The sequence below is a fragment of the Athene noctua genome, chromosome 1, assembly GCF_965140245.1.
Source record: "Athene noctua chromosome 1, bAthNoc1.hap1.1, whole genome shotgun sequence".
NCBI lineage: Eukaryota > Metazoa > Chordata > Aves > Strigiformes > Strigidae > Athene > Athene noctua.
Genome location: NC_134037.1, coordinates 121,775,148 through 121,801,392, shown reverse-complemented (window position 1 = coordinate 121,801,392; position 26,245 = coordinate 121,775,148). Strand labels below are relative to the sequence as shown.

Sequence of the window (26,245 nt, the reverse complement as noted above, 5' to 3'; positions counted from 1 at the left end):
CTACAAAGTCTGTCCTGCTATTGCTAAACACATTCCTGAGGCAAACGAGAAATAAAACAAAACAAAACAAAACAAAAACCCCTCAGGATTAAACCAAAGTATTTAAAAACTCACTTTTGTTAGAAAATAGGAATAAGTATGCCCCGAAAGCCTACAGAAATCTGATTGCATTATTTTTTTTCTGTTGTTGGCTGGGATTGTTTGCCCTCTTAAAATCTTAGCAGTGATGACCCCCATGACCAAGCAATCCAGAATTCACAAGCTTTTCCCACACAAAGCCTGTATAACATCGCATAAATCCTAAAACTGCTGTCTTTGCCTCAGTAAAGCGGAAGGATGGCAATGTTTCTTCTATCATCTAAAGGGTAACAGTGCACTCCTTAGAAGGTTTCTATACTGAGCTGGTTATGCTAATTCCAATGCAAATGCAGAGATGGTTACAGCTCCTCAAGCTGCTGCTCTATCTGCTTCTGCTCCCCTTTTTGGATTTCTGCAGGCACAGAAGAGCACCCCAGCACTATAAGTAGCCCTAAAGTGCATGCTGCTGCCGCTGCGCTGGTAGCTCCGCTGCTTCTCTCTAATTCCCATTTGGCTATTTCCAATTTCTGTGTAGCACACTGTAACTTCACAACAATAACTTTAGATTTTTATTTCTTCTGCACATTGATAACTCCATGGCTTCCCTGTTAGTGTCTAAATCTGCGCTATTTCTACGTTCCTGATCTCTACAGCTTCCCATGGATTCAAGCATGAGCTATCCGGCAGGTTTGACAGCATGGGTAAAATTGCTACAGTTCCAGCAGTCCCACTAGATGGAGAAGAATGACAAAATAGTATCTGGGTCATTACATCTGGATCGTTTTGCCAACACTTCTCATGCTGCAGGCTCTGCTTGTCAAAGTGTTCACCACTGACAAGGAACCTTCAGTCAAAATGTTTGCCTTTGTCAATGCTGCTTTCTTACCAATGTCTGGACATTTAACACAAATTTCTAAACCACAAAAAGCTAGAAAACAAATAATAAAAATTTACATTTCTCCAAACAGAATTGCAGATAAATAAATAAAACACAGCAGAAGCGCGGCTAGGGTTAAAACAAGAAAGATCAAACAAATTCCCTTAATTAAGAAAATTAAGACAGACTTTGATTGCCATCTCTAGAATACATTTTCCAGTGCTTTCCAAAGCAAAGGAGAAGCTTTGGAAAATGGAGTCCTTTAAGTACCTGACAGTATTTACAAAGTAAGTTGCTAAAGTAGTTCAGTCTATTACTTAATTTCCATGTTGGTGTTTTGTGGTTGTTTTTTTTTTGTTTGGTTGTTTTGTTTTTTTTAAATTAGTGGATGGTTTAGATTTCCTTTGAATATACTGGCTTTCTTTTCCAGGCACTTCCATCCCACTGAATTTCTGCACTGAAATTGCAAAACACTACCCCACTGCATAACCTGTCTGGAGAGTTTTCAAATACCATCTCATGCAGAGATTTTACCAGAGTTTTCATATACTGCCATGCTTTAAGAGTTGAAAAAACAGTGCAAGAACCTAAGCAATGCTTCCTGTTGAATTCAGGCCAAGAGTCAGCAATCAAAACAGTTTAACACCTTGTTAAACCGAGTTTAACTTCATCATTCATAGTAATGTCTAATTCAAGCCATCATACTTTTGACATGACTTCTTTATTGCTTTTATAGTTTAATCTTCCTCGAGCTGTGCAGGCTTGAGAAGGTTGGTCCTTCTTCTTATTCGTGTCAGCTTATTCGTGTCAGTAATTCAACAGATTTCACTGACATTAAATAAGATAAATCGGGGAGCTGTACTGAAATAGGTTGGTGTCTATATAGTCACATTAACATGAAGTTACTTACATATGCATTAGTGCCTATATTGACATGTTTCATTGTACATACTTTGCCAAAAATAAAATCCTGGATTCTCATGGCATCATGCCTAACCAACTACATGGTGAAGTATTAAAAAGAAGATGAAAGGAAGAGAAAACTTCTCAGGCAAGTCGATATAATTTGTCCCTAAAGTGTCAGAAGGGAGCTACAAAAAGTGTAGTTACTGCTGAATTAGTAAGTCTGGTTTCCCCATTTCAGCGTGAATGTCAGTCAAGAGATGATCCTGCCTGTTGGCAGTTGTGTGGATGGCCCAGCATGGGCAAAGCTTGGGTGCTTCTGCCAGCACTCCTGCATGCCTGCTCACAGACTCAGATCTTCAAGAGCGTAATATGTACCTCTGCTTCCGAAAGGCTTCTCCCGGCTTTACGCTGAGATGAAGCGGTCTGTCTACTAAGCCAAATCTGACTAACAACCCCTGAAAAATCCCACCAAAATCATCAGCTTTTGATCAATGGAGTCACAAATGCCCCAACTAAGATTTTTCCTCAACTTCCAGTTTACAAAATCCTTGCTATCAGAAGAAGCTGTCTTGCTATCACAAAACCCCCTAACAAAACAGCAAACCCAAGACAAACAAACAAACCCAGAGGAAACTCCATTTCCTGAAAGAAATATTTTTATTTTTTTTTAAAAAATGTTTCATTGCTTCATGTGTTGGGAGATCACTTTTCTTAGCATCTTATGAAGTCTCTCATACAGACGTAGAGCTAAAGGTCAGGCAATATTTCCGCCTCCAGAGATGTGATAAATATTTGTAAATTATGACTAGTGCAAATGATATGTAATGAGAAGCTAAACCCATCAGAAACAATGATGAGATTACTACCATGGAAAAGTAAGGCATCCTCTATAGCTTCATCCCAAACACCCCAGTCCTGGCAATCCTGTCCCCATAAAGGGGTGAGTCTTTGTGAGATAACCCACAATTCATGGCAGGTTAGGAACTTTTCAGAAACAGAAAAAAAACTGGACAATTTTTTTCTTTTTTTTTAAACAAAGTTTCTGTAGGTTTTTGATTTGAGTGAAAATGAATGCAAATTTGCAATATCTGTTTTGGAAATTTTCATTAATTCACAATGTCTTTAGTTGGTTTTATGGTTTATTTTTAAAAGTCATGTGATACTGTATGATCGCGTCCTAATCCATGATTATATTAACCACATTTTAAATGACGAAGACATCTATCATCAAAGAATCTCATCTTTTTTGGATCACAGTATCTTCTGAAATAACACAACACTGATTTGGACAAGAAGAGACTTTGGTAATTAAAAACAAAATCAGATTCACTATTAGCCTACAGTAACTTTCCTTTCTTATTATGAATTTCAGTTCTTGACAATTAAATCATGACGAGTACATCAGCGGGATTCTCAGCAAGCAGCATCTGTAAAGTATTCTAGTTTAAAACATGTTTGATCCATCCAGGAATCCCAGAGATAACCTGCCACTCCCTACATACTGGCTCTGTCCCTGCATGTTCATTTCATAACCCTATGGTATGCAAAATAACACTTCCACTCCTCCAAGTAGTCTCCTAATAACCCATTTTTAAAAATAATTTAAAAATCTACATGGCATTACTGTCCATGCAGATTGATGTGAAAATCCTGACATCACTTCTGCTTCTGACTGAAGTTTATTTCCCTTCTACTTTTTCCAATCTACTTCTATTTCAACTTCATAACTTAATTCACATTTTGCTAATCTCATGCTCATTAAACTTAAACGGCACATGCCAATAAAACATATTGGCGACTGAACTGACTGCAGAAATTGCCTCATGGGGATTTTTATATCCAAGGCTTTGTCCTTGGATTTAGCAGTAGCATGATGCTTCCATGATACATGAAGCTCAGGGCTCCACACTTACTGCTTCACCAGATTTCTCTTTTTTTATTCTGCTGATTTTACTAATGGTGAGCCCAGCTAGCTCAGCCCAGGATATAAACCCCAAGCTAATTAAAGCTACCAGAGAAAAGGTGTGGAGAGATAATTTCTCTGTGTCTTGATCCTCAGGTATGACAAGCAGCAGTACCAGGGCTGCTCCCTGTGCAATTATAGTAGCTGATTGCACTAAAGTAATTAATTTAAATTCTAAACATGGTCTAATGACGTGTATTGTAAATAGCAAAGATTCACAGAGAATGACCCCTACTTAAGAAGCTTTCCAGCATATAAAAAAGCCCCTTGATAATCATGATGCTTCAGCATAAAAATGACAGAGGTAGGAGAAGGCCAGATGCAAAAGACCTCCCCCCTCCACTGTGTCATCAACATTTCGCTTTTACATTTCTGCAGCAAATTCCTTCCAACACACAGTGTTAAGCAACTGCCCAGAGAAAATGGCACATGGATTAAACACAGACATACTTGAGTATGCCAGGTAACAGCTAGCAAACATGTAGTTTCACTGCAACTTGCACCCAGTGCTGTTTCACCACTACAAAAAGCATATGAAGAGACACCTCATCTATCAAGATGTGCTTGCAAATGATAGAGGCTTAAATGGACTTTAACAAACTGGCCAGATTCCATTTTCACAGAAATCAGTACTAAGCACAAGTCAAGTTTCTCTAGTTCTCCCACAGGAAAGATGACCTTTTCCTTCACTCTAAAGCCCTGGGCCTCCTGGGTAGGTTGGAGAAGAGAAGGTCTAGCTGGAGTAGGGACTCTTCAGAAGTAATGGGGAGAGAACAAAAATATGGAGGAACAAACTTGCCTGGCTTAATAGAAGGATTAAAGTCTGCTTAAATAGTGACTTGGTTATGAAAATAAGAGCAAGGCACACAGGATGGACAATCATCATGAAAATCCACAGTGGGGCCTCAATTTACCAAACTTCCACAAAATCAAGAGTTAGACATTTTGTCCACACTCATTATCTAAATCCTCTCTTCCTCAATGGAGAGAGATGGGCACTTCCAGAGAGAGATGGCTGCTACTAGAGCTGTGTCAAGAAACACAACCTGGCTAGCTGTCTCAGGTTTACGTAAGTGAAATGACAATTAATGCAGAGACAATTAATCAGACATGATCAATGCAATACCTGACTCATCCCTGGTCTTGGATCACTTTAAAACTCACCTTTCCCCAACAGTTTGGCTGTCAGTTAATTGTGGACATGCTATGGCCTGATGGAAACTCACAGTGGAGCACTGAAACCATCTGGAATTACAAAAAAAAAGAGCTCTTTGTGCCTTTAGTGACGCCACATGTAAAGGTGAGGTGAGAAAGGCAAAAAAAGCTAATAATCTTCTGGGTGATATCACACTTACTTAGGAGCTCCCTAGAGTCTGAGTGCCCTTAATGCTTTCAGATCTGAGCTGGAATTTTCCCAGCATGGCACTGACCAGTGGCTCAAGTCCCCAGGTACTCCTGTGCCCCACAGTGTGAGATGGACATGCCCACAGCCATAAAATCTTAAAGGTCAAGAGATAAAAATCTTGTGTTTTTTTAAAAGATTGTTTTATTGTGACAGTATCCAAGGGAGGTTCTTTCCCCAAATCAACAGTATCCATTAAATAATAAAACCATTCTGCCTCGGATACAAAGCCCACAGAAGGCAATAAAACTGTCCACTGGTCACAAATCAGGCACTTTAAAGCAATACAAACAGCAATAAAAATGTTTAGAACGTTTTTTCTGAAAACTTTGCAGCTAAACCAGCATGACAGTTGCGCCTTAGCACACAGATAAAGTAGGGATTATTTTTTTTAATACTTTTTTAAGAATGAGCAAACTGTTAGGATGAAGCAGGCAGTTCAAACAGAACCCCCATGGTGTAATGGGAGTTGTAATGTGCCCTGCAAATGAAGAAGTAGAGCAGGAGCCAGCCCTCCTGTCTAACCTGACACCCAAACTCTACCCAGAGGGTGCAGCACCCAGCACCCTCCTCCCCTGAGATTACAGCTCAGGCAGCACAGGGACCTGCTCTCTCCAGGATAGATCTGCCTACACCCCCCAGCGAAGTCCCAGGGATAACAATGTTCAGCACCGAGATGAGAAGTTACTTCATGTGATGTAACAGCACACAAAACCAACACGAACCAAACCCAACCCAAATGCTTCCCAACACATAAAGAATCTGGGCACCGGGCTGCAGAGATTAGGGCTCCGTATCAGCGAGCTGAAAGCAAGCAAACAGTGTCTCAGTGTGGCTAAAGGAAACCCTCCAATGCAAGACAGTGTTTGTTCCTATAAATAAAGACTTTAATTTGTAAAGCACAAATGTCAGCAGGGACCAGACTTTTGCATGCAGTGGGCCCGATCCCTCTGTCAGAACTCTCTCCAGGTTGTTGATGCTCCAACCATTCACCAGGCTCTCAAAGCCACTGCTGTGGGACTCGGCGTTCAGCGGAGCCAGCTAAGCAGTGAGCACGGCCATCTGGAAGACTCGCTCAATAAGGACATTTTTCACAGAGACTTCTTTCCCACACAGAGAATAAGGTTTATTTGTCTTTGCAGTTGTTAATGTTCTGTTCTGCTTCCCTTCCCTCCCAGTGACTAAATCCCAATTCAGATGCAGTTGCCCCCATGGTTACAAAGCGGACTGTCAGCTCCCCGAGGAATGACTGTTGAGTGCAAGGATAAAAAAAGGGTTTTTTAAAAAAAAAAAATTATAAAAACATACAGTATTATTGCAAACAGAAGAATCTTCTCTCAAATACTCTATTGGTACTGAAATGTAATAGTATTTTTGCAGTGTTATGGCATGTCAGAATTCAGATACCAAAGAAATTAAGGCTCAATTGTGGAAGTGCTCTGCATTCAGGACTACTGAATAGAAGCTTGACAAATAGTTGCTAGTGAAAGCGTCAGAGCTTTGGAAGCTTCTCACTGAGAGACATGGTAACTTCTAAATATTAAAAATGTACTGTCTTTGAAAATTTGTAGATCTTTAAATCTCTGAATTCCTTCTAAAATATGTATTATATTTCTATTTGGGAAAATAACTATTTGAAACTCGAACTTATGACTGAGAGCAGAAACTTCTTTGGATTGGAATAGGAATCAAACAGACCTTAAGGAGATAATGTCACATTAAACTGAGTCAGCAACAATCACAGAGATCAGTATTTGATGTCAATGGCAGTGATTTTAAGCACAACAAAACAGACAGGCTTTAGCAGCTCCTACAACCTTGTGCCACCAAACTGAACTACTCCTGGGGAAAGTTTGCAAAAAGTGGTAATGCAATCAAAAGTACTACAAAATAAACACACTAGCTTAACAAGTATCAAGAACTTCAAGATTCGTAAGAAATCCAGAAGAGCTGGCAGCATGATGAAAATAAGTGTAATTTATTTATTTTCAGGGAAAAAACTTTGAGAAATCCAAGAAGCGAGTGGCACAGCAGAGAAGTACAAACAGGACTAAACAAACATCTCCACTGAGGTTGTCCTTAAGCCCTTATAAACAAACACCTTGTTAAACCCAGGAAAGAGTAGGAAGAATCCTACAAATATCTGTAGAGAAATTCAGACCCAACCAGAACCAACTACCTGAACACTGTATGTCAGAAAAGCAAATTATATGAACCCAACTCACTTTCAGATCTCTTTGCTGTTACTTTTTTAATTACAGAGAAAGGTTAATAAAATCTAGCAGAAATCCATTTATTACACTTCGAAGACAAGACTCTGCTAAACTTACCTCCAGTTCCATCTTGCAGTGAGTGCCTAAGACAGAAATAATAACCTGTAACTTAAGAGTATTTTTTATTAGTAATAAATACAGAAAAGTTTTGCACAGAAATTCTCCCCCAGGGACTACAAATTTATGCTGCAATGATTAAAGTCAACAACAGCAACAAAGCTTTCACAGCTTTCCAAAATGCCGTTGATTCTTTGAGGCAAAGCCCTCGAAGTAATAAAAGCAAACCAAGTTCTCCTCCTGTGGGGCAACACTGGGCTGGATTGTTACAAATAACACGAAGAAACCCCAAGTTGCTGCAGCTGAGTCCTCTGCAGATCTCCTATTTTTTTTCTTTGTATTTGCTCTAAGTTATTTTGCTTCAGCTCTTCCCAAAGATGGATGTTTAGGCAGCAGTTGAATTCCAGACTGGACTGGGGACCAGTGCAAGTTCCAGACTCCAATCTAAAACTTGGTGGTATTTTTAGGCCTGGGCAATTTCCTTCTTTAACGGAGGTATATCGTGTAATTAGATGGAATCAGTAGCAAAAAGGCAAGTCTACCATCCTCTGTCAAACCTTCTCAGGACTGACTTTTTTGCTGACATAGTCTTGTAAGAAATCAATACAGTGCTTCAGCCATACCGAATAATTTCCTCTCTAAACCAAGACTGGCAAAAGTGGCTCAATGTGGGGTTTTTTGGCTTAGAAATGTCAGCAAAGTGGCAATGAGACTTGGCAACCACAGCTTGATTTCTCTCCGCAACCTCAGGTTCATCTAATTGCTCCCTGAGATGATGTCAAAAGACAAAGATACGTAAACTGATATCTGTGTCATGGAAGTCTGGGGCTTTGCTTCAGCTTGCAGCACACTCGCTCTACACTCCTTTGTCCTCATATGACAGGTCCCTACAACCACAGAGGTTGGAAAAGCAGAGTATTTTCCAAGTGGCTACAGATGGGACGTGCCCAGTACTCAGCAATGGCTTCTCCTGTGCACAAACGCCAAGAGAGGGATGACTGGACTGTGCTTCACTGGAGGACCTGCTATCACCACTCATTTTCTGTGGGCCAGGAAAGGCTTGGCTTTCCCCAGCGGCCATGGCTTTGCTTGGACGTACCGCTGTGTGAGCTCTCTCTGGTGGCTACAGCCATTTCATGGTCTCCTGCTCAGCGCAGCAGCCGCAAAGACTCACGCTCTGGCTGCAGCCATCGCCTTTGCTGGTGGTGAGACTGAACTAAGCAACTTCAGAGTCAGCCACACTGGAAACACAGCTCTTCTGCCGGCCTGACCATTATCTTGTGTGCATCCGCCTTGAGAGGAAACGTACACCACAGCCTGCGGCCACCGTCAGCTTTGTGAAGGCACACAGCCTCCAAATGACTGTGCAGAACAAGTGCTGTCCCCCAAAGCCAGCTAACCCTGATCTCAGCTTCTGGCTTCAATTGCCATCTAAAACCTCTCTTATCATCATGACCTCCCAGAACATGTTGCATGAGCTGCAAAACCCAAAAGACTGAGCGAAAACATGCTCAGTCATAGCTGATCAGGAACATGACTGGAAGGAGGATTTACCAGTGAATAACCCTGTTCAGCAAAGGGCTGTGGTTGCAGCACATTGTGAAGAAAATGCTGTTAGATGAAAAGTGACAACATTTTCTGGGGGAGCAGAGGGCACACGTACTGAATGACAGGGCTTGGGAAAAGACAAACCGCAGACTGCTTGCAACTGCGAGGAAATGAATTTGAACATAGCCATGTTTTCAGGTCTAAATGAATCCAGACTTTCTAGTCTAGCTTGGGGAAACCCAAATGTAGGTTTGGGATCAGTATCTTGTCCTTATCTGCTCAGAGTACCTCTCGTTATTAACAACATACCCAAACCAAATGGATGTGTTTATTCACTGCTGCACAGAAGACCCCTGTACAGCAGCCAGCTGCACATGATAAGCACAATAGTGACATTACATCACCAAAAGAATTCAAAGGAAATTCAATAAACTCCAATTTAATAAATTCAATATCCTGAGCACCTACTTCCCAAGCCTGACAAAGCCTTAATATATGCAGCTGATTATAAATGCCTAAAAAGTACACAACAGTAAAATGATGTTTATTCAGTGATGTTTAAATTATGACCCTAATCTTATTCACATTCTCCCTCCTTAAAAGAAGCAAATGTGCAGCTTTTCATGTCCCAGCCCCGGTCCATCAGAACTGCGTCAGTGGCACATCTGTATGCACTCAACAGTGGTTCTGCTGGTTGTTTCTTTCTCTCCCAAGTGCTGACAACAATCATGCCACTTCTAAGCACCTGACACCAGGGAACCCATCAAAGCTGCCTATTTTTATTTCCTCTGCCTAAACTTCACTGGACTCTATTATAATGGATTACAATGTAATAAAGGAAGGGAATATACTATGCGCTTATGTAAACACAGGGAGAAGAATGGAGATGAGAGAAACAAAGGAAAAAGGAAAACATAAATTAAGAAGCTTGCACACCACAGCAATTCTGCTACTTCAGTATCTTGCTCTAAGACACTCCAAACCATCTCCTAGGATGAAGGCGTCAGCCACCTCCAGCAGCAGTTATGAAATAATTTACTGAAGACTGTGCTCCTAACCTCCACAAACACGTATTTATAGCCCATTCCATACCTCCCCTGCTTTTGTAATCCTACACACCTACAGTGTTCAGGTCAGCACTTTGAATCTCAGATACTTTTTAGACTCCTGTTTAGCTCACAAACTCAATCATCTCTTAGCAACCCATTTCACTACCTATAGCTTAATGTAAAGCGTGTACTGACCTGCAGCTGTCAGATCAGATTTTTCTTATCCATGGTGGCAGAAAAAAAGCAGCGCATACACCCACAACAGTCTAATCCACTCCGGTAATCCACCCAGGGTAAGTGGCTTTCTTACTGAAAGCCCAAGGGAAAGCAGGTGAAATCCAATCATTGATCTGACAAGTAATTTGTAGCTTCACTTGACAAAGATTAATTAATATTGGAAGAGAAATGGGAGCAGGGACAATAAGCAGCAGAGATCCCCAAGGGAACCGATAAACCAGAGAGATGCATTTTGCAACTCACAAGTGCATCAACAAACCACTGAATTTCGAAGTCTAAAATCAGGACTGTGCTTAAGGCAGCAGCTCCAGCCCTGCATCCGCATCGGCAGTTGCGGACAGACCCCTCTGGAGGGATGCTGAGTTCAGAGCAAACTATCCTGGCAGCAGCTGGCACCCAGCTCTGGCACCCATGGCCCTTCATGCCCTGGCAGCTGTGGCTGAGGAAACAGGGCACCGAGTGGAGCCGGGTGACCGGACAGGCTGTCCCCAAACTGCAGGACACGACTGCAGTCGTGACTTCCCAACATCACAGAGCAATGGGTGGCTCCCTCTCTGCACACACACCTTGGTTTCTGGTCAGCAAAAGCCAGGACATGAAGGTGGTGCATCTCTGGTCTCCTCCGGAGAGCCGTGACATCCTCCTGACTCCCACAAGTCAGATTTGGCTGCAGAAAGGCTTTTGCTTTCTGAGTCCTACCAGGAGTAAGGCTCCAAAGCCAAACACCCAATCTGTCAAGTTTCTTTTCACTTCTTTCTGAAAACTTAGTCTTACTTGGAAAATAACTATGTATATAACTAAAAGCATAATAATGTGGCTTTCTATAAGAACTGCTACCACTCCAAGCTGGCAGGTAGACTGGGGAGGGTGCTGTAAATCTGCCAGCTGGCATTCTGAAGAAAATGCTTTGCTTTCATCCCTTAAAACACACCTGCAGGGTCCGTAGACACACCCAGAGCTTCTCACAGAAATTAAAATTACAGTGTTAACGATAAACAGAGGCTGGTGTTGGACACGTACAGATCTGGCAACAGCACCCTCCCTACACTCCCTAGGAAAGGGAAGAGACAGCAAAAGGAGGCTGGTATCCAAGATGCAATTTGGAACAACTGAGTGAAAGTGATACTTAATTACAGAAATGAGTTTTCATACAACTAGATTAGAATTATTTACCTGGCTTCATCACTGTAAATCAGGGAAGACTTCTGAATGTCAGCTCCAAATTAGGCCAATATAAATATCTGATGGAAGTTCAAAAGTATGTATAAACAACAATATAGCAATGACACGGAATTATTTCGTAACATTTAAAATGAGCTTTTATTCCTAATGAACTTTCTGCATACGTAAATTATTTTAAATTATTTGTTCTACCTACAATTGTTCTGGTATATGAGATTATATTAATGAGGTGTAATTCTGATGCATAGCAACCCGTAGTGATGTGTAAAATCTCAGTTCAATATTTAGTCATATTAAAGGCATAAATATCAAGCAAACCTGAAGTTTATCGTCAAGTCAAGTCCCACTGCTCATTTGAAATCAAACTCATGAGGAATCACTCTGAGGTTAACAGCAATGCCTGAAGATTTCAGTGGGAGGAAAATTCAGCCACACTGCAGGTGCAACGCTCACCCCATGCTTCACTACTTGGGCACCATCAGATGTACAGAGCAGTTGGCACATTTTAAACAAGCTGAGGACAGAGTCAAGACCTTCTCTACTAGTAGCAGTGCTAAAACATGAGCCTAATTTATGTCACGTGCTAAACTGAACTGCTGCCAGGCTTTGGGAGGCATGAGATCCCAGAGCACTGACTGCCAGCCGTGCAACCTCAGCACCCGCGAAGCTGAGAGAAGGGATCAAGACCTGAAAGTCTGGCTTAACTAAATATTCAGGATTAGACGCTTAGGGAACAGGAGGATGTAGCAACTGTCTCCAGAAGAACTGAGTGGGAATTGCTCCAAGGCAGGAAAAATACCATTTCATCAGTCAGGCAGCCACAATAGCATTTGACAGAATTTGTACTTTTCTGAGGAAAATCGCAGCTGAAGCTGAAAGCAGATGCATAAGTAAATGCAACACAAAAGCAATGTAATTTTTTGTTTTGCCAAGATGGATCTGTCTTAATGAGTTTGCTCTTGTACATATTCTCCAAACAGCAGTCACGTCCACCTCTGCTTTGGAAAGGTTTAGCTGCTGGATACAGGCTTTATGTTTGTGTTTCTCACTTGGGATATGGTACTTCAGTTTAATCCTACACGGCAACCATTTCTTGCACTACGTACTTGACTTTAAGAACACTAGTCAGTGCTATTAACAGGCTGCCTCAATACTTAATTAATCCTGTTGGTAAAATATCTTCATTCTGTGTAACATGCATTTGCATTTCCATGAGTTAATGAAAGATATCAATTAGGAGACAGAAAAAGAGCAAACTTGGGAAAACCAAACCAAGAGAAAACCCAAAGAAAAAACAACCAGAAGAACAAATTCTACCTTTGCTTCCCTACCTTTTAATCAAAAAATTTTATTTACCACTTTTTGCAACTATTTTTTTAAATTCAGGTGGGTTCATACACTAAAATTCAGATGACAGCTCATGGACAGGCTTCATATACAGATGTTTATTTCTAATTTCCAAAATAAATTGTAAACATTTTCTAAAGCCACTTTTGGTCACTTTTCAAAACTATCAATCTGCCCACAGGTGCCCACCAGGATTCCTGCAAGCACCTTCTCCCTTTACTACCTAAATACCTGATAGGTCTTCAATCTCTAAATTGAGCAGAAGCTGGAAGGCAGTTTCCAGGGTCACATCCCCTCCATACATTTGGGCTTAGTTCCTTTTAAGTGGATGCATTTAATTTTGGTACTGGGACTTCTGACATTTTGGAAAACTTTAAGGCTCTGATCATCTGATTCAGATGCAGCCCCAGACTTATAGACACCTACGTTGTGGGGGTGGCTGGATTCTCAACTCTACTTCAACCTTCTCTCTTATTTTAGCATTATATAATGCATCTATTTCAGTCTGTGCCATCAAACATTAAAATTAAGAAAAGCCACCCTTTGTAACTGAATATAAAGTAAAGATGCTCATGCTCCCAGCATTTCCTACCCCAGGGGCATTTAACCATATCCAGTCACCTACCACAGGCAGATGTGTAAATGCCACGTAACAAACCTCCCTTCACACACTTGGCTCTTATTTGTATGCATTTCTAGAAGTAATCTGGATGCAGGTGGACTTATCCCTGCATTCAGACACCCCTGATGCCAGAGGTACTCACTGACTCGACCCTGGAACTTACATGCAGTGAACATGAACTTCACCTGCATTGGTCCTGCTAATGCCCTTTTTTTTTCCCCCCATTTCAACTGGTGCTTTTGACACTAGTTTCTAGCAGCAAAATAAACCTAACATACTAATATGTGTCAGTGACAAGGTGGGAGCCAGCTAATAGTTTTAGCTCCCACCTTTCTCATAATTACAGTTTTCAGAATAAGTACCTGCTTTTTTTCCTATGCAAGGAAAAGTCATTTTTTTAATAAAAAGAGCAAATTTAATGTACGAACTCCATAGAGTGTAAGGCACGCCACTACTAAGACTTGTCTATATGCCCATAGTATTTCTTAAACTTGAGGTTTTATAGCTACTCTTTTATTCCCAGATGACAATCTGTGGGATTTCTGATAATAAAATACAATAAAAAATCTTAACACTAAAATTTAAATGCTTAATACAATAGTAACTGGAAATTATATTATAAAAGCAGCCCCTTCGTACTTTATTCACAGTTTGGCTTTGAGCAGGGAAAGCTTGCCAATTACTTTTCTGGATAACCTATTGTAATGTTCCTGATTTTGAAAGAAAAGTCATAATTTTACAGCACAGTTGCAAGCAGGGAAAAGTAGACAATCCCCACCAGCCAAGAGAAAATAAAGTGCTCTCTCCTCTGGCGCTTAACAGAGGCGAATGTTATTTGTTTTAAAGAAGAATGGCTCATAGAAATACTCTTTGAATCTGTTTTTTGGGAAAGACTTTTTTCAGATAAAGTTTTAAAGTGCTCTCAAATGTTTTATATTATGCAGCCTACTCGCTCCATTGTCTAATACATAATGAAAACATCCAGATTCATCTGTAGAGTAAAAACCACTTCTAACATTAATGGCATCTGATAAACAACACCTTCTTTCCCGGCTATCCTTAACTTGATGTGGTGATCACACATCTGTCTCCCTTCCCAGTGGCATATTCATTTCTGCTACCTTCAAGCCCTGAAAGCTCTCACCTGCCAGCTGATATTAAACAACAGCCTGAGAGCAGAGGAAACAAAACAAAATGAATCTGTGCAATTCAAGAGTAACTGGAAATCTTCCTAGAGAGGGACAGATTAGCACAAGAATGACGGCTGGTCATTAAATGCTGTCCAAAACATTTTGCAGTGTAGGTCCTTCATATTTTGCCTCTATCTATGCCAGGAAAAAGTGCTCTGCTTGCAAAGCTGTATCTATTTTTATACTTCGTGAGGAAAGGGATTCAATGGGTTTCATACTGCTTTAACACACCATACTAGACAATTTTGTGTAATATTATGTAGAAAGTGGTTATAGCAAAAGAAAACCGGTGCCACACATCAAGCAAACATTAAGCAGCAATGTCTGATACTGAACGCAGCTGGGAAGAGTCACTCACAGCACTGTAGTGAAAATACAGAACAATATCTACACCTACATCCAAGTACAACTAGTTTGCAGGAGAGTGAGGTTGTTCACCAAGTCAAGAGCTTCAATCTTGGGAGGTAAGATGTGCTCTCAGATCCTGTGTCCTTGCTGTCAGTACAAACATTCCTATCAACTTGCACGAATCACCTCCTGGAATCAAGTTGCAATGAGCTTCAAGAGCTTGGGACATTCAGCGCATTTCATTCCTCTGCCGGCAAAATGGTGCTGAGTATGGCAAATCCAAGAGATGTTTTATCAAGAAATTCAGAGCTGAATGATAGGCTTACAGATCTCCCAAGTTCTCAGCCTCGTGTCAGCTTTCCTATGGGGTTTGCCATTAAACTTGGCCATAAGGGGAACGATGCTGCATTCAGCAGGGTGGAGTTTATCCACTCCTGGGAAGGATGGGACTGCGGCTAAGCAAGACCTCAACTTCTTCAAATGTTGCTTCCTGGGGATCATGTCACTCATACATACAGCTACATATGCAGCCCTGCCTGAAGTGCTGTAGCACTCCACCCCAGTGGTTTGAGAGCCTTAACTTCATTCCCTTGCATCTGCACTTATTACTGATTTCATGCTTTGTAACAGCCTCCTGGATTTCTCTGCTGTGAGTTACAGCTACAGCATGTCTTTATTCAGCTGACCTAGAAACACTCAGTCTATAAATCCAGGCACAGATTCTCCTTTGTGTAGCCCTGCAGTTAATAAACATCGCAGATACACCTCAAAGTTCTCTTAGTCTCCACAGCAGAACTTTCAGCACAGCCCAACGGGGGTAATCTTGATTATTGACTTCATCATAGCATTAGACCACTTGTGACCACTCAGGAAACTCCCATCACAAACTGAATGTGGAGAAGACAGCACGTGCCTTGCTGTTACAAAGCACACAAGCTTGGACCTTTCTAAGGACCAGCCGACTTACCCATTTCCCTACTACTGCTGGTGCTCAAATCACTCGCTCTGCAGCAGCAGCTGTTGAATGATGCTGCCTCCTGAGTCCTGGCACTTCCAGGGAACGATGCTGGTTGACATCTGTTCTGGTGTGATAAGGAGTCGTAAGAGTCAGTTGGTATGCCATCCAACAAACCAATTCACTAGCACCACTCAAAACACAGGAGAAAGGCAATGGGCAGAGAATGAAACGAATGAGAAGAGGAAAGAACCTGTCTGAGACTCTCGGCAATGTGCAAGAAACAATGTAGAGGCTCTGAAACCTTCTCACAAGAAATAATCTGACACTCAAGGCAGCTAGTGCCTTGCCTGTAGCTGGCCTGCTCCAGACCTGGCTCAGAAATCCCTCCTCGGCATGCAAAGATGCAAAGCTCCCTCTGAGCAGCAAGGCGCATGTGCCACGGCCAGACACGCTGGGATCACTGCAGCCCAGATGCTTTCCCAGCAGTATGGGACGTCACGCAGGTTGGCAGCAAATTCTTAGCATGAACACCGGGTTTCATCACTGCCCTCTTAAAATTTTGTCATAAAGCATATGTATTCATTTAAAAGCACACATCAGCCAACCAACCATTCAGCACTCTTGGAAATACATATTCAACAGGAGATGGGAAACTCAGCCTTCTTAAAAAGCCTGAGATTACTTTTCTCAGACAGAAATTTGTTTTCTGAATATTTGCTATTAATTACCCAATTAATCATAAAAGCAGTAAATACCAAAGCCGATCATTTATATGAAGTGAAGCATACACAGAATGCCAAGTAATATTCTGATCCTTCCAAAATTAGACATGTAAAATCCATTTGAAGAAAGGCTACTGTGAAGGCAGGACTCAGTAATCAAGGAAGCTGCAGAATAAGATTAAACTCCAAATCCTTTATGAATACTCTTTTCTGGTCAAAATTAACTAATAATTTGTCCCATTCCCTTCAAAGGGATTACTTAAGTGCAAAGTTATGCATGTACCTAAAAATATTTATGGGAATGGAAGTCTTTATGCAAATTGAAAATAAATTAATCATTTCAGCCAGACAGTGTTTCACACAGCCCCCGGTGAAGACAGAATACATGACACTGTCCGAATAAAAGATGAGGTCATTCCATAATCTCCATGAATGTAATTCTTGATGAGGTTATGAATAATATCAGTTCTCATTATATCTCATGGTTGTTTGAAGTCATTCTACATCTCAGTATGTGCCAGTTGAATATCATTCCATCTGGAAATACACTCCTTAAAGGAAGCAATTTTGTTCACGTAGAAAGCATAATCCTACGAAGTCCCCAGGAAAGGATTCTGCCAACTTCAAAGCAGACCGGTCTTCATGCAAAATATGGTAATAGTTATCGAGCCCTTCTGCACATTAGAAATATTCATTTCATCAAGGTCACGCAACGAGATACACTTGAAGGACTTTACTTGCTCATTTTAAAACCTGATTTCTGTATATTGCTCCATAAGTCTGTGTTTAGTGTGAACATGAAGAACACGGTAAAACACCAAGGTTGTTAGGTATGAAAACTACACTTGAACTCATTAGACTAACTAAAGTACTCTTTTTGGGTGTATTTTTTACATTAAAACATGCTTTCCACCCAGCAGCTAAAGTTAATTGGAATCTCATGTATATAGGAAGATTCATTATCAATTATGCCAAAGAGAAAAATAAAATACAAAAATAATCCGTATGTTTCTTAATATTACTATTATCTCATCTAGGGTCGAGGATATCAGTGTGTCTTCATCACAAGCACACAGCTAATGCTTGACATCCTCTGGCAGCACAATCAGCTGCTCAGATGCTTTGAATGCATACCTACAGAACATGCAATCCTGTATGACAACCTCAGGGTTTAATATTTCTAAACTGTAATGCATATGCTCAATGTTGCCTGAATTGCAGCATCGGTTCTGGTCAGGGAGATGGCTAATAATAACAAGTTGTTAATGGAAGACTTCTGATGGAGGAGTAGAGGATCTCTCCTCCCAAGCCAGGTAAGTAGATCCCCTTCCTTACAGGCCTGAGGAAAACCATCCGCAGATCGATACTGCACTGGGGAAGGGGAAAGAGCAGACCATGCTGTACATATACATGATCAGCAATATCACGTATCCTATCCTAAAGATATGCCAATTTCATCATAATTTTTAAATGTCTGAACCTTATCTTTCCAGCATATGGTATCTTCAAAGGCTCATCAAGTAGCAGAATTAAGCAGCTGTGACAACATACAGTGAAGTTAACCCCATTGCTAAAATAAAGTAACAGCAGACTTCTGTTTGTTACAATAACAGTCTTATGGGATAAGGAGGGTTCCTAGTGAGGTTTTTGCAGCTTTTCTAGCAGGAAACTTTAAAAAATGAGACATGCCTTCATAACCAGAAAGATAAGTAGATGCAATCAACATACTTTTTAAATTGTCTTTCCCATGTCTCACTGCAGAAAAAAAGCCTATACCTTTATTCTGCAGGTACTAATTTCAGAGCACTATATTTTTAGAAAAAAAAAAAAAAAAGCCATATGACTGACATATATTAATTAAACCCTGCTGTGATGTTTATTAGTTTGGGAATAATTATTTAATCAAGAAATAGCTGCCAAGCTTTTGATTCAATGCTGATGAATAGATATGTTCAAAAAGATATTTGAAGCCAACTGAAGTAGGAAGAAAACCAGAATGATTCATAGGAATTTGAAAGCAGTGGATCAGCATAAGAACACTGACCCTAAATTTATTCGTGTTCTGAGACCTTTAGGTTATTTCCTGAATAAACACCGTTTTGATCTGCAAATATTTATTGGCATAACCAAGCGTAACAAAAAAACCCAAGCCCTACCTGAAGGAAACAAGATAAACAACTTGGCAGCTCTCTGGCAAGTTGTGCTACATGTATTCAGTCCTTCCACTGTCCCTACATAAACACATCTAATAAGGAAAAAAAATTGTGTCAAGTGCATGTCCACATGCTTTTCTTTTAAACAAGTGGATAAGCTCTGAATTCTTGGCCAGCATTAAAGCCAAGCATGAAACATATTACATAGCTCTCCACTGTACTTTTGGAAGAAAATTCAGCTTCCTTTTTCAATAAAGAAATGATATATTGGAGGTCTCCTGCCCTGGTTGTATTCACAGCGCAAACTCAAGTAATAATCCAGTGGAGAAACTGTCAGCAAGAAGAGCTCTAAAATATATTTTATATTAAAAATAACAGACATAGCCAGTTGCCCACTGACTGAAATAAAAATGTCCTGCACGTAATTCATTCAATTTTAGGTCTGTAATCAACATCACAGCGCAGTCTCATATATTACTACTATTACAGATAAAGTCACAGGCATGCTGCATCTCACAACAAGGTATACCCCAAACCAGAAAGCCTGCAGTCTAATGCTGTCCTTCCTGCAAGAAGTAGCTACCAAAAGACTACTGCATATTCAGATTCAAAATAAGAAACAAAAACTCACTTAATGAAAGAACAAGAACATCCAGAAAGATAATAAAGGAGGAAGAACAGCCCTAATATGAAGTTTATATGATTTCTCTACAGTCAAATGATAATAATATCATGGTGGATTAAAAAACATTTAAAACTACACACACACATATATACGTATGTATATATATATATATATATATGTATATATATATATATGTATGTATATATACACATATATATGTGTGTATATATATACGTATATATATACACACACATACATATAATAAACCAAATACCTGTCTTAGAAAACAAGACAATTGCTTTGGTAGACACATTTCTAAGGGATCTTAATCAAGAAACTGGATGGAAATGGAAGATTTTCCTTTCTGGACAACGTTTTCTCTGTCTTTCTGAAAGCAGAATAATAAACTGCAGAAGGGGTTTCATTTATGCTTTTCTAAAAATGGTAAAACTTCAGAGGATCGATCTTATGCCAGTAATGTCTGTTAAAACAGCACTGATTTTTTTTTTTTTTTTCTGGAACAGTAGGACATACTGAGGAAGAAATCGTACCTGAACCCAAAACCAGGGACTTCACAAGTACCTTGATGTTGGCAGAGGGGTTCCCGGTGGTTTAGCAGACTTGTCTCTCTCCTGTTGAGGTAACAGTTTTCTAATTTTAGAAGGAGTGGGAGATTTTGCGAGCCTGAACTTCAACAAAGGTTTTGTCTGTCAGAGTGAGGAGGTGTAATGGGAACTAAGGTAGGAGGAAGGTGTCATGTAGTAGGAAAAGTGTCTGAACTCTCCTGAGCACAAAGATTTTCTCCTTCCTAAGAAAATCTCAAATTTGTCACATCTGGGGACCCTCTCAAGAATATACCATTGGTGCCATCATTTCAAACCCACTCCATTTGTTAACTAGTGCATGGGATTTTAGTCTGGTCTACTTTTTTGGGGTTCACCCTCTAGGGCTTTCCATTAACATTTTTTCCAGTGAGGCCAGAGCTTAGTGAGGCAGCAGTCTGCACTTACTAACAAGGTGTGAATAACTTCAGCAGTGCTGTTTCTTGAGGCTCCCCCTCTTGTTGAGCAAGCTAAGCGGTATCACACTGGCAGGGCAAGGGGTAGAGCACACACCACATCATACGTGATCCATCTCCTCCCAGCTCTTTTATGTGCCTGTATATCCCAGACAACCTTAATTCTGTCTTTTCTACACTTCTGAGGAACTAATTTTTGAATATTAACTTCTAAGACCATTTCCTGTGTTTAATTTATCTAAGTAAAGTTAAGTACCAAATTAACTATCTAATTTACTTATTCCTTGAGTAAATCATGCACAACGGCAAACTGGAATAAATATCTGCACTAAAAGGACCACTCTTTACACAGCTAACTAATACATGGCAATTGATTTAGGATCAAAGTCTAATAAAGATGGGAAAGTTTCTACTTTTCACATGTTTAATCTCTTCCATAGTATAGGACAGTATAGCTGTTTATTTTGAATGGCCAACACATGCTCAGTCTACAAACAGCTTGGTCTCCACTGAGATTTTACTTCAAGCTGGAAAACCATTTACTAAAGACAAGATTTTAAGGAGTGTCTATACCAGTCTTCACCCAGGTGTCATCTGTTTAGAAACACAGAAATATGTTTATGCTGTGTAAAAGTTAACCAGTGTAGGTAGAAGTTACAATATTTGTATAGTTACAAAGCCCAAATAATTGTGCACAAGATTTTCAGAAGACACAATAACACGCCTCCAAATCTTAGAGGAAAGCCAGAAAAGTCAGATTCATGATTAGTAATATCCATATATTTAACATTTTTAAAGGGCAACCCTCTCAGCAAGGATTGCATACACAAATGCTCAGATCTAGCCTCCTTTGCTGCAATATACTTTTACAAACACATGCAGGTGTGTGTTTTACACCTACATGCATAAAAAGGACTTGAGGCTAAACTGGGTCAGTGTGTTACTGCGATGGTAGTTTTTATGCTGAAGACAGGCACACATTGTACACAGAAAAGAGACCCACAGGACAGCAGAAAAATTACATCTTGTTTTTCTTGGGCACAAGCTTGGAAGACAAACAAGCAGAGCAAGTTGCTTGGCTACTGCCTTTTGCATTATTTCGTTTTGCTGGATGCCACAGTTCAACTGCTTTGTGTTATCTCTGACTGTTCCGAGTTGGAGCACATCAACACCACCTCACCAAGAAGGAGGCCAGGTCTTACAAGGAGTGGCTGAGGGAACTGGGGGTGTTTAGTCTGGAGAAGAGGAGGCTGAGGGGAGACCTCATCACCCTCTACAACTCCCTGAAAGGAGGGTGCAGAGAGATGGGGATGAGTCTCTTGAACCAAGTAACAAGCAATAGGACAAGAGAGAATGGCTTCAAGCTGCACCAGGGCAGGGTTAGACTGGCTATTACAAAGCATTTCTTTCCAGAACGGGTTGCTGGGAGTTGGAATGGGCTGCCCAGGGCAGGGGTGGAGTCCCCATCCCTGGAGGGGTTGAAGAGTCGGGTTGACCGAGCGCTGAGGGATCTGGCGGAGTTGAAAACAGTCAGTGTGAGGTTAATGGTTGGACTGGATGATCTTCAAGGTCTTTTCCAGCCTAGATGATTCTGTGATTCTGAGGCTATGCGCAAACAGATCAGGACCAAGCTACTATCCATCCCCTCACATCATCTCTTCCCTGCACCCCACTTTCCCAGTCCTCTCAAACTCTTTTCCTCTTGTATGTCAGGACCATGACACATCTGACAGTCATGTAATTATGAAGGCCAACCAGATAGAGGGCTTTGGTTAGGTTTTGCATCTCAGCAGCCGTTTCAGGACCATCCATCTCTCTGTGATCCTCCACTTGCTCTTTGAACGGCTGTGGATTCAAGGGTACATCTAAAGCAGGGTCTGACCACTCTCCAGGCATTTACAGTGCTTGGTCCCATTTGACAATAATCCTGGCCAGACAAATAATAAATATTAATACATTTTTAAGGTAATCTTGCAATTGTGATCAATTGCCTGACTGCAGAGACATGATGGGTTACACAGAAGAACATTAAAAAGTCTAAAGGAATACAAGAAAATAAATCTTGAACTTTTTTAATGGCTTCACATCTCAGGGGAAGGAAGAAGGAAGCATGCTGTGAATACAGCAGCATTTTGGTTTAAAAATATAACACATGGTTTATTAATTTTGATGAAGCTTCTTGTAGGAAGTGTTATGTTTGTCTAATTGAAGAGAGTAAAACATATGTAATCCTGATCAATCTTGCTGAATTTGCAGGATGAGCTCTCCACCATCTAGCTGAACCACACTTTTGTGTACAGGATATTTTTAAGGAAATGGCTGCACCTTACTGGACTGAAAACTGCAAACAGCTGTAGAACAGATTCAGCAGAATCTGTCTTCTGAAGAGAGCTGAAACCTCAGCCTTCTGCTGGTTCTGATATAGATGGCATTACTGTTTCCTCTGACTTAGCCAAATGAAGTCACATTAAAATCAGATTAATCAAAGCTTGTATCACCTCTCATACTATCCACACCACTACAGAAAATACTTCTTGGCACTGCTTTGACTCCTACCAAAGCTACACTTGAGAAAATGCGTAACAACAAACTAAACAACAATCATAGGAGATCAACATTTGGGATTTATCACTAAATGGACTGTGGAAACAATCTGTAAGCAACAGAACTGAAATAATCAAAACAAAGATATAGAAACATGCATATGAATTAGGTATGAACTTCTCTGATAAGCCTTAAGATGTGTTTGTCTCTACCTAGAACTGGCTCAGTAACAGCAATGGGCAAGTCAAGTATTATTTTTTCATTACCACTGGAAGTGCACCCACCTACCTTGTAGCATCAAGTTGTATACTTTATCTTTCTTTATTTGCAGATTGATACAAAATTCACACGAGCATTTCATACAATAGAAAGGTTTACATTCATGATTGGAGATTGAGGGTGAAGCCCCATGCTGAACCACACTCATCACAGAATGGCACCTGGCTGGAGATGGTACTACTTAAAACCAAACAAATATCCCTGCTTTCCAGCATCAGGCCATCCTGTGGCTGGTCTGTGGCACTCAGAATCAAGGAAAAGTGCATTTTGCCTTATGCATTCAACACGAATACAAACCGTATGATATGACATCCTAGCAGCTGGCTCATCAGGCATCTGTAAAGACGTGCAAATACAACTTTCTAAAGATTTTCCTCTTACCTGCTGATACAGATGATTTTTATGTTTAAAACTCAATGCTCTTAAGCAGAGTGGACATGAGCAGTTCTTGCACCTACAGCTTGCAGCACACAGGACCAGAACAGAAATAAAAGTCTGAAATACATCTTGGTTCTACTTTACACGTGAAAACAAATCTTACAATGAATTAAAAGTGAGCATTATTTTATGGTTATAAACGGTGTTTTCTCTTCTTCTCTATGCCCAAACTGTCTAAAATATAACATTTCATTCTTACTAATACTTTACAAGTAGTAAAGCTATAAGTTTTGGAAAAAGCTGAGTCTTGGGAAATATGAGAGATTAAATTCTAATGCTGTACAAACATACAGCAGCTTTGTCAGGAGTAGCCAACGGTGATGAATCTTCACCTATCAAGAACTGCTGTCTGTTCCTACATTCTTATATCACTTGCTCCTATCACTATTACTCTCAGCCCCAAACTCTCCCCAGTTCAAATAAGGAAGAGTGATGCACGTTGGAAAGTATCCTGCATTACTTAGGTAGTAATGTAGTAGGTAACTGGGACTGAGAGATTAGGTTTTAGATGCACCTCTACCAAAACAGCACATGTGTGCTCGGTTGTTACACGCTCTTTCTTGAAAAGTTTGCCTAGATAATAATACTGTATTACTTGAGCCCCCAAAATGCTACAAAATTGCCAAAGGGGAACCAAGAAAGCCTCTGTAATACACAAACAGCTGAAAGAAAAGGAAGAAAAAACCAGCTTTGTTCCTTCCAGAAAATGAAAGAATTTTCCTCATGCCTGCTCCATGTCTTTGGAGGACTATGGTCAGGACCAGGTAAGGCACAATTCTTTCTAAATACCCACTTGTCCTTGTTAACATCTTAAATTCAAGTGGCCTTTCCTAGAATTAGCTTAAATCCAGTAAAGGTGCCTAAACCCATGGTGTACGGTGATCATATTAGCCGCTGATGAACTGAGATGTGTCTGAATGTGCCCGTAAGCCCCTGTAATGAAGCAGGCAATCCACTTTCACACAGGTTACCTCAGGCTTCGCCCTCCCAAGTTAAGTATTTTTATGCATGAGCAGGAGCTGAGCGAGGGCCAAAGCACAAAATCTTAGTGAGCTAATCCCTGTAGCTACGGCCTTGGGAAACACAGAAAAATCAGCCAAATATTCTCCTAGTAAAAAGGAACTCAGCTGATTTCAGCTTAATGTTTACATTGCTCAGGGACTTGGCTCCAGTTTTCTAACTGGCATGCAGACCCACCAAAAGCTTTATCTCGCTTTCCAAAAATGTTCTTTTAACCTCAGAAAGAATGAGACTCTTACGTGAGTAAAGGCTACAGACTTAGATGCCCTGACATTTCCAGACACGTTCCAGGCTTTTAAGAGAAATTGCAAGTAAAACCTTGTAATGCTTTTTGCGAAGGCAGCCTTTGTCTGGTCTCCAGCAAGAGAAAGCCCCATGCTCTGTGGCGCATGGTCCCCAGACGAGTCCATCCCCACGATAGCTGCAGAGATGCATAAGCAACTCATGCTTTGGAGCCGGATCTGGGAGCCTACCAGATAAATCCAGGCTTTCCAAGTATTCACAGCCTCAAAACATCTTCTGACGGTAATGCTTTGCAGAGCACTCATGGCTTTACTTCTGTTAAAAACTGAGAAAAATACCATCCTTCTCAGGAGGGGATGGGGAAGCAAGGATCTGTTAAAATTAGTGTCCCAGTAATGAAAATTTATTCAAGTTATAAAAGCTGAGCATTTTAAAAGAAGGCTTCCTCTTCTTCCTTAACGCCTCATTCATGTTTATGGTGTATTTTACACAGATTTTGGCTCAGCTGATAAAGTATACTCGAAAAGTGTATGTCTGACACTGGGCAGTCAAATAAAATGGCAGGCAAGTGGCCCGTTGAGGTAAAATTCCAGTGCTGCTTATGCCAACAAAATGCTGCTGCTTCTGCCATCATTGAGGGCCAGATTTCACTTTCGATTCCCTGCCTACACAACTTGTGATTAGAAACAAGTGAAATGTAATGGAGGCATGGTCATACCTTAAAACGTAAGAGGAATAAGAGTGAAAATAAGAAAAAAAATAAGAGAATAATAGAAAATAGGGAATATGATTATTGTTATATATCCCCTTCTGAACAGCAGGTTTATCTTCCAGAGCAGTACCTAAGATGTCAGTGAGCTACATCCTTTAGTAACTACACAGCATATCTTATCATGTCATCAGAAAGAGTCAAAGTTTACAAAACATAATCATAAGAGAGATGGAGAATGAGCATAAGCTTTCAATGACAAATGCAAGCAACTGATCTTAAAAGATTATTTTGAGCTAGTTTAAATCAGCCTATCTCCATAAACATCAGAGAAACCATTGTAATGTGACCAGAAAATCAACCCTACCTTTCCATGCTGTATTAAAACCAGGGGAGATAGAAGAAAACGTAAATTCAGTTTAAATTTGTGCTCACATTTAATTCTACAGTTGCTGCA

The 26,245-nt window shown here is 40.4% G+C and overlaps 1 protein-coding gene across 4 annotated transcripts in view; it reads right to left on the bottom strand.

The window, feature by feature from the left end:
* Positions 1-26,245, bottom strand: part of PLCB1 (phospholipase C beta 1) — a 408,910-nt gene that overhangs the window by 181,450 nt on the left and 201,215 nt on the right. The window contains exon 1 of one of the 4 annotated variants that reach the window (XM_074912498.1): positions 11,564-11,584. The exons of the other annotated variants lie outside the window; for them this stretch is intronic. The gene's annotated coding sequence lies outside the window, so the exon portion shown is untranslated. Of the gene's footprint in view, positions 1-11,563; positions 11,585-26,245 lie in introns of those variants that run through there. 4 annotated transcript variants of the gene reach the window in all.